At 37.0% G+C, this 12,034-nt stretch overlaps 1 protein-coding gene across 7 annotated transcripts in view; it reads right to left on the bottom strand.

Moving 5' to 3' along the window:
* Positions 1-12,034, bottom strand: part of BBX (BBX high mobility group box domain containing) — a 273,615-nt gene that overhangs the window by 199,821 nt on the left and 61,760 nt on the right. Inside the window, exon 1 of one of the 7 annotated variants that reach the window (XM_030940592.1) lies at positions 1,557-1,575. The exons of the other annotated variants lie outside the window; for them this stretch is intronic. The gene's annotated coding sequence lies outside the window, so the exon portion shown is untranslated. Of the gene's footprint in view, positions 1-1,556; positions 1,576-12,034 lie in introns of those variants that run through there. 7 annotated transcript variants of the gene reach the window in all.

Here is a 12,034-nt window from a genome sequence, read left to right as displayed (position 1 = left end):
GTATGGGTGCAGTTCGTGGTGCCCCAAAACAATTACAATAGTAACAACAAAGATCACTCGTCACAGATCACCATAGCAGATATGGTAATAATGAAAATATCTCAAACGTTACAAGAATCACCAAAATTTAACACAGAAACAGGAAGTGAGGGCATATTGCTGGGAAAACGGTGCTGAGAGACTTGACACAGGGTTGCCACAGTTCTTCAATTTGTAAAAAAAAATACAGTATCTGTGATGTGCAATAAAGTGAAGCACAGTAAAGCGAGGTACACATGGACAGTCAGGATGGTCACCTGTCTCTCTGTGGTGTAGAGGTGAGTCCTCCTCAGAGGCCTGTATTAGGTTTACTTCCCAGATTCCTTCTTCTCTAGAACTTCTAATATTTTTAACTTGTTAGGCCCAACATTATCCTCTATGATCATGAAGATTAACTCCTTTTTATAAATACTTGAGAAGAAACGAAATTTAAATGGTGCACTCTCAAGAATTTATAATAGCTTGGGTTATAACAGCCAGCATATTCTATTCATGAATAAAAGGTTTCAAAGATTTAAGCACTATTGTCTTTGTGGAAAAGAACAGTGCCAGTACCTTTGTATGTAAATTAACTTAAACAATTTAATTTTCCAAGTTTTGTAAAATAAATTTAAAACATACTAACATTCAAATGTTCTCCAGTATCTTCCATTATAAAACAATTGAAATCAAGTAGAAACTACTTTGTAGTTTGAATGGTCTCTACCACTAGTAGCACATCTAATGTACGTGATAAAATGTTATATATTTTCCTACTTTAAACATTTCTAAAACTTTCTGTAACAGAACAATCTGGATTTTTAGTAACAAATATACAGTTCTCCATGCTTCCTTAGGTGTTGGTTAGATTCTTGTTCTTAATACTTTTCTCTGACTACTGAATAAAAACATTTATAAAGATTTCTTAATTTCCTTTGAAAATATACATGTGTGTGTGTTCAAAAGGCTTCTGGCCTTAATATAGGTCAGGCATCAATGGTTGTAGGCTATGCTTCTCAATTTCAGTGGCCCCTCTAGATTTTTCCACTTAGATGTAACGCACCCTCTAAAAACTTTAAAACTTTCACTTTAGATTACAATAAATCATCACCCATTTCCTTTTACTTTTGCCATCTGTCAGTGCAAAAAGCTCCTAATGAATCTGAAGCTTCTTCTAGGCTATTCAGAGTCTCTCTCATTAATCTTTGTCATGTGGTTCATAAATAATGAGAGATGTATTAAAAATCATCACCTTGTTTACAGACAACCGCCACCAAAAGAGCCTGGAATAACACCGTGGATTTGACTAGACGTTTTCAGCCTGAACGAGCATTTCAGGAGTCCTGATGTGGGAACGAAGCATATATTTAACCTTTTTTACCATTAAGCTGGTTAACTGTGCTACGTTTCAAATAAGGATTACCCTTTCCATATCAAAACACTAGATAGAATTACGACCTTACAGTCATCTAAGCAGTTGCTGGACGGGCAGTTTGCTCCACAGCCAACAGTCGCCTTTCCATTTTTCAAGCACATACCTCTCACAGAAATGTTTTCAGTGCGGCAGTCTACAGAGCTGCTTATAACACCGGCACGATGTGACAACAAAATTCAAGATGATTTTGCTCTTTCAGCCTGCCCCCCTCTGTTTTTTTAAAATTCTTTCCTCCTCCTTCATCCCCCAAAGGAAACCAAACCAACAATACTTCCACAAAACCAGCCTCAGAGTTATGAATATAATTCTTTCAGTGAAAGCAGACCAGCTTTATAGGGGAACAGCTTTCATGAGAAGCAGGAAGCTGATCTGAGCAGCAGAGAGCAGGGATGGGGCGGAGCAGAAAGGAACTGAGCTGGGGGAGAGAGCGAAGCACAGACAGTCCTGGCTGCTTCTAGTTACTTATTGACAGTTTCATCTAATAGCACAGATTTATAAACAGGGTGAGCATCCATCCTGCCATACCTTTCCTTCCTTTTACGAATCTCTGTCAATCTGGTAAACTATTACACAGGGGAAAGTAAGGCCTTACAGCCCCGCCAGAGCCCAGTTGCAGGGAAATGATGTAAGCTTCCCACCTCCCACCAGCCCCCGCTCTGCCAATCCACCTCTACTCTGACCTGTTAATATCCCCTTCCTCCCCCAGGGCCACTGCCTGGGGCCAGAGGGCCCCAGGCTTGCCTAGCTGTGTCCTGTTGTGGGGCAGAAAGTATCTGCCAGGGGGTAAGCAGTATTTTTGTTTTGAGAAAGTCTTCAATGAGAAAGTAAATGCCTTTCTATTTAAAAAATAATGCTGAATCACCAAAAGCTAATCAGCCCTCAAGAGAAATAATATTAAATAGGATTGAGGTGAGGAATGCAATTTAGCAAAAGGCAGCAGAAGGTGTGATGTAGCAAAGGTTATAATACTGGGAGTTAAGGGACATGGGTTCTACTTTTTCCCTATCACCTATGTGACTTCAGACAATTGGCGTAACCTCTCTAGTTTCATTTTCTGTAAAACTAAAGAATTAATATAAATTATATCTGCAGTCTCTTGTACTATTGTAATTTTATAAACTGAGACCCAAAATAAATAAGCCGGGAGGCAGAAAGTAAGCCAATTGTTTGATGTTTACTCAAAATTGCAAGCAGTTCCCTATATTAAGCTATTTTAGATATGCTTTGCCAAAGTACTCGTCAATGCGAGTAAGACTAGCACAAGCTATAAAAGGGGCTAAGTTACAGGTAGTTCAAGTGTTAATCCTGATCTGGAAAACTTACAGAGAATTAGGATTGCAAAGACTCATGCTCAGGAAAAGACAATTTATAAACAGATACATAGACCCAATCAGGACAAATGATCTAAGACATTACCCTACACAGCATAAACAATTTACCTTGGCCAGCAGTGTTCTAAGTTTAAGGGACGTACACACACACACAGCCTAGAAATTCTTATTAAAAAATTAAGATGCCAAAATACAGCAATGACTATCACAAAAGTCTTCAAACTTGGATAAATGAACTTCTGGAAACACATGGTTTTCCAAAGGATACACAGGCACACAGGTATTAAATCAATTTCCATGTCAGGTTTTCCAAGTACCCTCTCCTAAAACTGACCTGTCTGAGAATGCTCCAGGGGAACAGATTCCCCTATCTTACCTTCCCTTTCCCAAACCCCTCATTCTCCCATTTTACAAAATCAAGGCACACAGCTCACCCATCATCAGCCTCTCACTCTGGGGCATTGTTTGGGGTAGGGGACCCCCCCCCCCAAAAAGAAAAAAAAAGAATACCTCTGGGCAGGACACAAGGGGACAATTAGAAATACCGTTGGTGAAAAAGTGAATGGCCCTAATCAATCACTCTTCTTTTGCAACTCAGGTGGCTTTGCCAGTTCTTTGTTTAGAATAAAACTGGAGAAGGGACCTAATTGAGTTGTCAGCTGGTAAATCACTAAATCATTAAAAATAATTTTAAATGAGAAATCATTGAAAGAAATGAGTAACACTGCTATATAAGTACTCTCATTCTCTTCAATTTATGTAAACAAAATTTCAGAGTGTACATAGTAAAAAAGAATGAAAAATATGCTGAACTCTTTCCCCAATAATATTCATATACTAATTATGAATTAATTAGAAGAAAAACACCAATGATGCATAAAGACATAAATTTCTAGGAAAATTGTATTTTTATCTCTAATATTTTTCAAAGATTTGCAATTTACATGTGTATTTTGACCTACTGTGTTCTAACCATCACTCTAATGATACTTTAAAAAAAAAATCACTGAGAGCCGTACGGTCACAGAAAATTAACTTTTTTATCCAGAAATATGATAGGGTAATCAATAACAGATTTTTAAACATAACTATACATAAAGATAAAATGTGGAAAAAGTTTTAATTAACACAAAAATTTCACATAAAGAATAGCTCATAAGTGGATACCAGAAAGTATTATAAAGTTATAGGCTTTGCTTAAGAAAAATATATTTAAGAATATAGCAATTTTACTCAGAAATGTCAATATTTACAATAAAATGGCAATTATGCCATTAGCAAATGATTTAGACTTACGATGAAAAACTTCAAATGTCAATAAAGTAATCCATAGTTTTCAAAATTCTTTTACTGGAGTAAAAGTGTTTAAAGGCCAGTGTATTGGTTTACTCTTCATCTATTCCACAACACAAAACACCTTTCAAGTGTCACTACAGAATGAAAAAATTAACAAACAAACCAAAGAAAACAGCAATTTAGACCCTCAGGAAATGAGCCACTTTGATCAACTAAGTGTTCCAGATATTTGTGGTTATACTCGTTGAGTACCAAACAGTTTTGTTTTCTAATTTTAAACTAATCTAGATGAAAATGTTGTCAAAATGGGGAACTCTTTCCCATCTTCTTAAATGGACCACATCAACACGATTTAACCTTTATTAGTGTTTCCCAGGCAATCACCAGTAACATTAATCCCACTGAGCACTCAAACATAATGCCCCCAAGACCCAGGAGGCTGCTCTGGTCTGTTTCTCTCCATCTCTGCCAGGAAATTGCAAGGTGTGGAATCTTATGAGCTGGATTCAATTCCTGGCTTAGCTTATCTCACATAAGCTGCTAGCCCCTGAGAGAGGCACTGAAACTCTCTGGGTCCCAACTTTCTTCCCCATAAAAAAGTTGTTAATACCATTACTTTCTTAAACTATCTCACAAAACTGACATGAGTGCAAAGATGTGAATATACTTTTTAGTTAAAGATTCCATATCAAGAAAACTTACTATGTTCTGGATATTTTCCCCCTTTTGGTCAGGTTCCTCCTATCACTTCTCAACACTGAATGACTGCATGAAGTCCCTACCCCGGTTCCTGCCCCCAACCCCTGCATTCTAACTGCAGTAGGCATGGAAATCAGCCAAAAAAATTAATTAGATCTGTTTAATTCTAATAAAAATAGGTTAAGTAAGAGATGAGTGTGCTGTCTATAAAATACAGCTGACCCTTAAACAACCGTAACTATGTGATTCCACTTATGCACAGATTCTTTTCAAAAAAATATATTGGAAAACTATTTGGAGATTTGCGACAATTTGTGAAAACTCACAGACGAACTGCAAAGCCTAGAAATATCAAAAAAATTAAGACAAAATTAGGTATGTCACAAAACATATGTAGATACTAGTCTAATTATATGTTAACCAACTATTTATGTTGCTGGTAAGGCTTCCAGTCAACAGTAGGCTATTTAAGTTTTGGCGGAATCAAAAGTTCCACACAGATTTTTGTGCAGGGGTCAGCATGTTAAACCCCGTGTTGTTCAAAAGTAAGCTTCACATCAAGTTTGTGAAATTTATTTTTAGAGATCATATGCATTCTGGACCACTGATAGTGATTGCTGAGTAAGGTATAGAACAATTTAACTATACGTGTTCCATACAAAACTTCAGTCTGCTCTGACATAACGAAAGAGTCACAGAAAGGAGAGGCCTAATACATTTTTAATCTGTGATCCTCATTCATTTTAGTGTCAAATCCATCTCCCTCTCAACCACTCACACAAGTCCGTATTGCTATACTTTTATTAGTTATTTCCGCACTAAATGTTTTTGTTTATTAATGTGTTTGACAGTCTGAAGCTTCAGTTTCCAAGTTCTTGGTTCACCCTGTCTGAAACCTCACGTTCATTCCCAGAAGCATGAAATAAACCTTTCACTTTCAAGAAGTAGCAAATAAAATTCAAGTAACATCAGAGGAGAGGTACTCTGTTTTTTAAAATGCCCATATGGTAAGCTAGGCCTCTTATTCTCTTCCATAAATTATTATAAGGTTACTATAATTACATTCTCTCTCGATCCTCTCTGCAACTCTGCTATTATTCCCAGGTTAATGATTTGAATCTGAACCTTGTATGTATTTAAGTGACTTGCTCAAGGTCACAAAGGCAGCAGATGAAAGCCAAAACTAGAACTCAAGCCTCCAGATGGATGGTCCAGCCCAGTTCCCTAGTAAACATGCTTGCCCCACCGAAACAGCTCTGTCAGGATAAACACAGACTCTGCCGCAAGGAATGGCAGCAGCATTCCTGCTCTGCTCTATGATTCCCGTGGGGCACCGAGTTTTAAAGAGCAGACATTCTGGAGTGACACAGATATGGGTTTGAATCCAGACAACGTAACTGTGAGCAAATTATTTAACTTTTCTAAGTCTCAGTTTCCTCATCTGTAAAAGGTAATAACAGCAACTTTGAGGGATCAAAAAAGACAGTATCCTTAGTACATGCCAGTTAGCAACTTGAGTTTACCAAATAATAATTTTTTTTTTCTTCAGGCAGGGGACAGTGGCAAAAATTTAAAAATAAGAACATAACATTTTAAAGATATTATTATATGACATGTGTTAATTCATTTAAATCTCCCAACAGTCCTATGATGTGGTAAATACTATTCTTTTCATTCCTGTCTCATTGATGAGGAAAGACCTTGTCTAGGAGAGGTAAGGCAATTTGCCTAGGGTCACAGAAATAAGAAATGAAAGAGCTAGCATTGAAGCTAAGCAGCCTGGCTCTAGGGCTCGTAGTCAGAAATATGGCCTCTCTGGAAATGATATAATTATAGCACTGCCTTTATTCCCACCACCGCCACTATCATTGTCATCTCCACTGCCATCACCGACCTTGTCTATAGTTAGGCTAGAGGGGCTAGGTCTATGAAGCACCCCAGTGGTGATGAGACATAAAGAGACGAGAACTTGACTAAGTGAGACTGACAGGAGTAAGGGCTTCAGGGAAGAAGTCACCAAGGAAGCTGGTCCCCGGAAAAGAATAATGTGCAGCGGAATGGACGAACTAAATGGAGGCCTGCAACTGTGAACATGAAAATATATCAGCTACTTGAAACGGGGAGGAAAGGGAAACAGCTCAAGAAAGATGAATTTACATATAAAAAAATTTATCCGATGCCTAAAAGAATACTAAAAGAAAAATAGCAAATACCTGGTCTGTGATACAACTTGGGGTCTAATTCTTGTCTATTAAATAACTGCTATCTGACCCTAAGAGAAAAATGTGATCATTTTAATCACCCCTCATTGACGACCTGATACAAGCACAAAGAAAAGCATTTGCCTCTGAAATATCAGAGCCCAGCAAAACCTCCCTCTCAACCACTGAACTGCAATTCTATTCCTATGGCAAATCTTATATCATATGTGCATGCAATGTTATTTCTGGGTTCCTCTGAATAACTGTGTTTTGGGCCTTTAATCCACATTATTTTCCTCTACAGCTTCTGTCTAAAACTAAAGCCTGTTTTTTTTTGTTTTTGTTTTTGTTTTTTGGCGGGGGGGGGGGTTGTTTGTTTTGTTTTGTTTTGTTTTGTTTTCCACTTACAGGGACTGAGGGAAATCACAGTTTGCCCACTTCCTTTCGGCAGAATTAGGTTGCATCCTATGTACTCCCAAACACTCTGCATACGCCACTTAGAGAGCAGATGACTCCCATCTGTGACTATAGATCTGGTTTCCCCAATATCCTCTAAGATCCCACAGAAGACCCATGTCTTGTTCATCTTTACAACCGCGGCACCTAGTATGCTGTGCTGCACTCAGTAAATGTTGGAAGAAAAACTATTTGAACGTTTTCAAGTCTGTTTTCTGAATCCTTCAAGGTTTCCATTGCCACTCTGGAAGTCTATCTCCTTAGACAGTAATAATCTTGGATCACCAAAATTGATTAGGATTTAGTGGATTAGTGATTACTCTGGCATGGTACTTGGTTGGGAAAATAAAAAGGAAGCTTCCCTTGGGTTGATGTTTCAGTATCCATTTTGGTGAACAAACAGTCAGTATTCAGTTTTCAAACAAAAGATATGCCTTAGGGTCATGATCACTTAAAATTTATAACCTAGCTCAAAGGGCTTTGTTTATCCCATAATATCTAGCAAAGTGCCTAGCACAAGGTCAGTGTCAGATAAACACTTTTATATTGGTTGATTAATTGACTGTTGCTATTAGAACTGCCACAGGCCAAATGCAGACAATCCTTGAACTGCCAACGAGGGTGTTAAGAGATTTAGCAAAACACCAGTAAGACTTTAGGATCAGATAATTTGCTTTTTAGCAGTGCAAAGTTTAAATTATACATACCCAGAGACAATTTTGAAAACCTTAAAAAAAATCATAGTTCTTTATTTCTGTATAGGGTCCTTGAAAAACATAGAGCTAAACGAGCATTTGACCTTGATCTAAAAAAACCACTCTCCCATAAGATAAGCTGTACAACTTAACAGAAACTGTTGGCCCTTAACTCCACGTGTGTGGAGTTGGGAGGTTCAAGATCAAGGATCACCTATTATAATATTCCTGAAACTCCCCAAATTTGATTACTGTTTTGATGAATCTAAATATATTTATTTGAAACATTTGAAAAAGTTACCTTGGCATTCCTAAAAATTACAAGTGCCCCTTTTATCAATAAAACATATCAATAAAACTCATATATACTGGTAAACACAGCAATATCAATACATAAATACATTTTAAATTTAAACTTTAGGTTCTATGCAAAGATCTATTTTTAAAAGTTTCACATTTCCCTAAAATGTCCCTGTATTACTGGACTCCAATAGACGTTTAAGATCGAGCATTCTGTTCAATACTAAGGCTACTATTATATTAAAAATCAGTTTTATAAGATTTTTTAAAATCGGTAATCTCACAAAGAACATACAGTCATCTTAATACACCCTTTTTTTTTTTTTTTTTTGAGGCAGGGTCTCATTCTATCACCTACACTGGAGTGCATTGGTGCAATCTCGGCTCACTGCAAACCTTCACACCCCAGGCTCAAGTGTCAATCCTCCCACCTGAGTAGCTGGAACCACACGTGCGCACCACCAAACCCGGCTATTTAAAACACCATTTTTAACCCAAAACATTAAGAAAAATATAGGAACAGTAAGTAGATTACATTTTGTAAACAGACAAGCTTACAAGTTTTCTTGGATATGAAAGTCACACTAAATTGGGAGACAATTAACTTCTTGATGGGGTTAATCTCTAATATGAAATCACAGTCATAGCTAACTAGAAATTATATATACAATGCCAAAAATATTCAAAAATAACAATTTTCGCACCATAATGATTACAAAGGCTAACCAGCATAAAAACACCGGCAAGTTTCAGAATCTCCTCACCACATAATTTCAGGTATCTTCCCTTTACTTCCATGAAATTGTACTAAGAACATTTCAATCACCCATAATACTCTGCCTCAAGAAAACATTTCAGTGTGGGGTTTGGACCTTCCTTTTAAAAGTTTTTAGTAGATGTAACATTTACTGGCTGGGCAGCTCATGCCTGTAATACCAGCACTTGGGAGGCCAAGGTGGGAGGACTGCTTAAGCCCAGGAGTTCAAGACCCACCTGGGCAACAAAGCAAGACTTCATCTGTACAAAAAATACAAAAACTTAGCCAGGCATACTGGTGCATGCCTGTGGTCCCAGCTACTTGGGAGGGTGAGGCAGGAGGATCACTTGAGCCAGGGAGGTTGAGGCTGCAGTGAGCCCTGATAGCGTTACTGTACTCTAGCATGAGTCAGAGTGAGATGTGTCTCAAAAAAAATAAAATAACACAACATAAATATGTCCCCCTTTCCTTTTTAACCTCTTTTAGTAGTTTACTGACTGTTTATAGATCTTAAACCAAGTCTTTATAAGCCTTTTTTAATGGACTTACATTCCTCCCCTGAATTCTCCAACCATGCTTTTGACCCATTTTACTTTTAGTTTGAAAGTTTTACAACTTTCTTCACTGTCCTATGAAAAATGAAGAATGTTAAGGAGCTTATTGGAAAACCAAGTTTGCTTTTTTCTTCAGATGGGCATTACAGTTAAAAAAAAAAAAATCCTTAAAAAGGTCTTCTTTGGAACTGAAAGCACCAATAAGAGATATTAACCTTGAAAAGGAATGATGCGTTTCTCTGCTTAATATATTATTCTATACATGCTTAATATATTATTCTATACTTAAGACTGGGGGAAAAAGAAATCTATCCAGAATGGCATTAACCTTTAGGAAATTGGCCAAATTGCAAGAGTGGGTAATGCCTGGAAGCTGGAGGTATTTCAAGTTGTGTTAGGGAAGCAAAGTCATGAAAGGTCAGTAACTAAGTTTCCGGCAATACTGCAGCAGGCAAACTGACTTTGCAGCAGGCAAACTGACTTCCACTGGGACCACATGCAACTTGTGCTGCCACTGTTGAGTGGAATCCTCACTCCATACTCCAAAGCAGCTTAATTCCTACTATCTGTCCCCAACCCAAGTGCTGGGCACAGCCCACTGCTATAGCTGTTGAAAATGGAGTACATAACAAGTAAATAAGCGCCAAGATGTAAGAGAGAGGAACAAGCAGCCCAACTCACTGAAAGAAAATGAACCGATCTATGTAGGTAGGAGGTGCTCTGATGGTGCTCAAACTTTAAAGTAATTTAAAGAAATAAGAGAGGAATGGGTAAAATAAGAGAAGTGGAGACTCAGAAAACTGATGTAAGATAGATGTGTATAGTTCTCACTCATACATGGGAGCTAAACAAGGATCTTACGGAGGTAGAGAGTAGAACAGTAGATACCAGAGACTGAGAAGGGTAGGCAAGTAGAAGAGAGGTTGATTAATGGGTACAAAAATACATTTTAGAAGGAGTAAGTTCTAGGGTTCACAAGCACAGTAGGGTGACTATACTTATCAACAGTTTACTGTGTATTTCAAAATACATAGAAGATTTGCAATGTTCTTTACACAAAGAAATGATAAATGTTTGAGGTGATATCCCAACTACGCTGATTTGATCATTACACACTGTATGGATGCATCGAAATATCACAAATACCCCATAAATATGTACAATTACTACATATCAGAAAAATAGATGCATATATATAAATACATATAAATTTCTGCTTAACCATGTTAAAAAATGCACATAGGTAATAATTTTATAAAATCTTTATACTTAAAGTGGTACAACCCTACCGACAAAGGTCCCACAAAATGATTATTTATAAAAATATTTTCAGAGATGTTTATAAAAGTTCACTTTAAGGGAAATACTTCATATTTGAAACTGTAAAACTATGTTACACATGTGATGCCACATATTCTTGGGGTAAAAAAAAATGAAAGACTTAAGACCTATAAAAAAATGAAAGTACCATATTAGACCCTAAAATGATAGAAAGCAATAAAATAAAAGCATAAAGAACTAATCAGAATTCACAGAGCATGAAATCTCTAGCCAACTATGAAAATCACACTTTAAAACAAATTTTGTTTTGCTAGATCTTGCTCTTTCTCTAAATACATCTGTGTGACTTTTCTGTGATTAAGAAGGCCAAAATACTCAAAACAGGCATGGAGAAATTCTGAGCTTTTACTGTACGTGAGTAATAGTCAGGTTTAACTGCCCTCTTTGGTATCTTCCCAGAGACAATGAAGAGTCTGATTTCACTTCTGAAACTGAAAAAGAACTCTGCGGCACTGCTCAAAAACCAAGTCAAGACTTGGGCTTTCATGCTTCCTTTGGTGGAACTTCTTCAAACAGTGCCAACTACAATCATTTGATCACTTAAACCGGGGCTGCTAAGTTGAAAGGAGTGGTCATTTCTTTGCTGTATTTTTATTTTCAAGTAACCAAATAACTTGACCAAATAACTTGATCAAATAACTTGATCAAGTGACCAAATAACTTGATCAAAAAGGTAATCTGGAAGCAAGGGAAAGACTACTGGATTAGAAGGCAGAAAACAGAAAAAGAGTTCAGAATTAGGATTAAACTGCTTAGACTTTAACTGTCCACTAATTATTTTCTTCTAATAGCTTTGATTTCTCAGCTCTTTTATAAACTTTTGGAGGGTAAAGAACCAAATACACTTATTTATCGACCTTCGTAAGAACTTAAGATGATGGTCAAATAGTAGATGTTCAAAAGATATTTACTCACTGAGTGTTATTAACAAGCTCAAGTAATACAATGAAA

The sequence above is a fragment of the Rhinopithecus roxellana genome, chromosome 1, assembly GCF_007565055.1.
Source record: "Rhinopithecus roxellana isolate Shanxi Qingling chromosome 1, ASM756505v1, whole genome shotgun sequence".
NCBI lineage: Eukaryota > Metazoa > Chordata > Mammalia > Primates > Cercopithecidae > Rhinopithecus > Rhinopithecus roxellana.
This window is presented reverse-complemented; position numbering and strand designations above follow the sequence as displayed.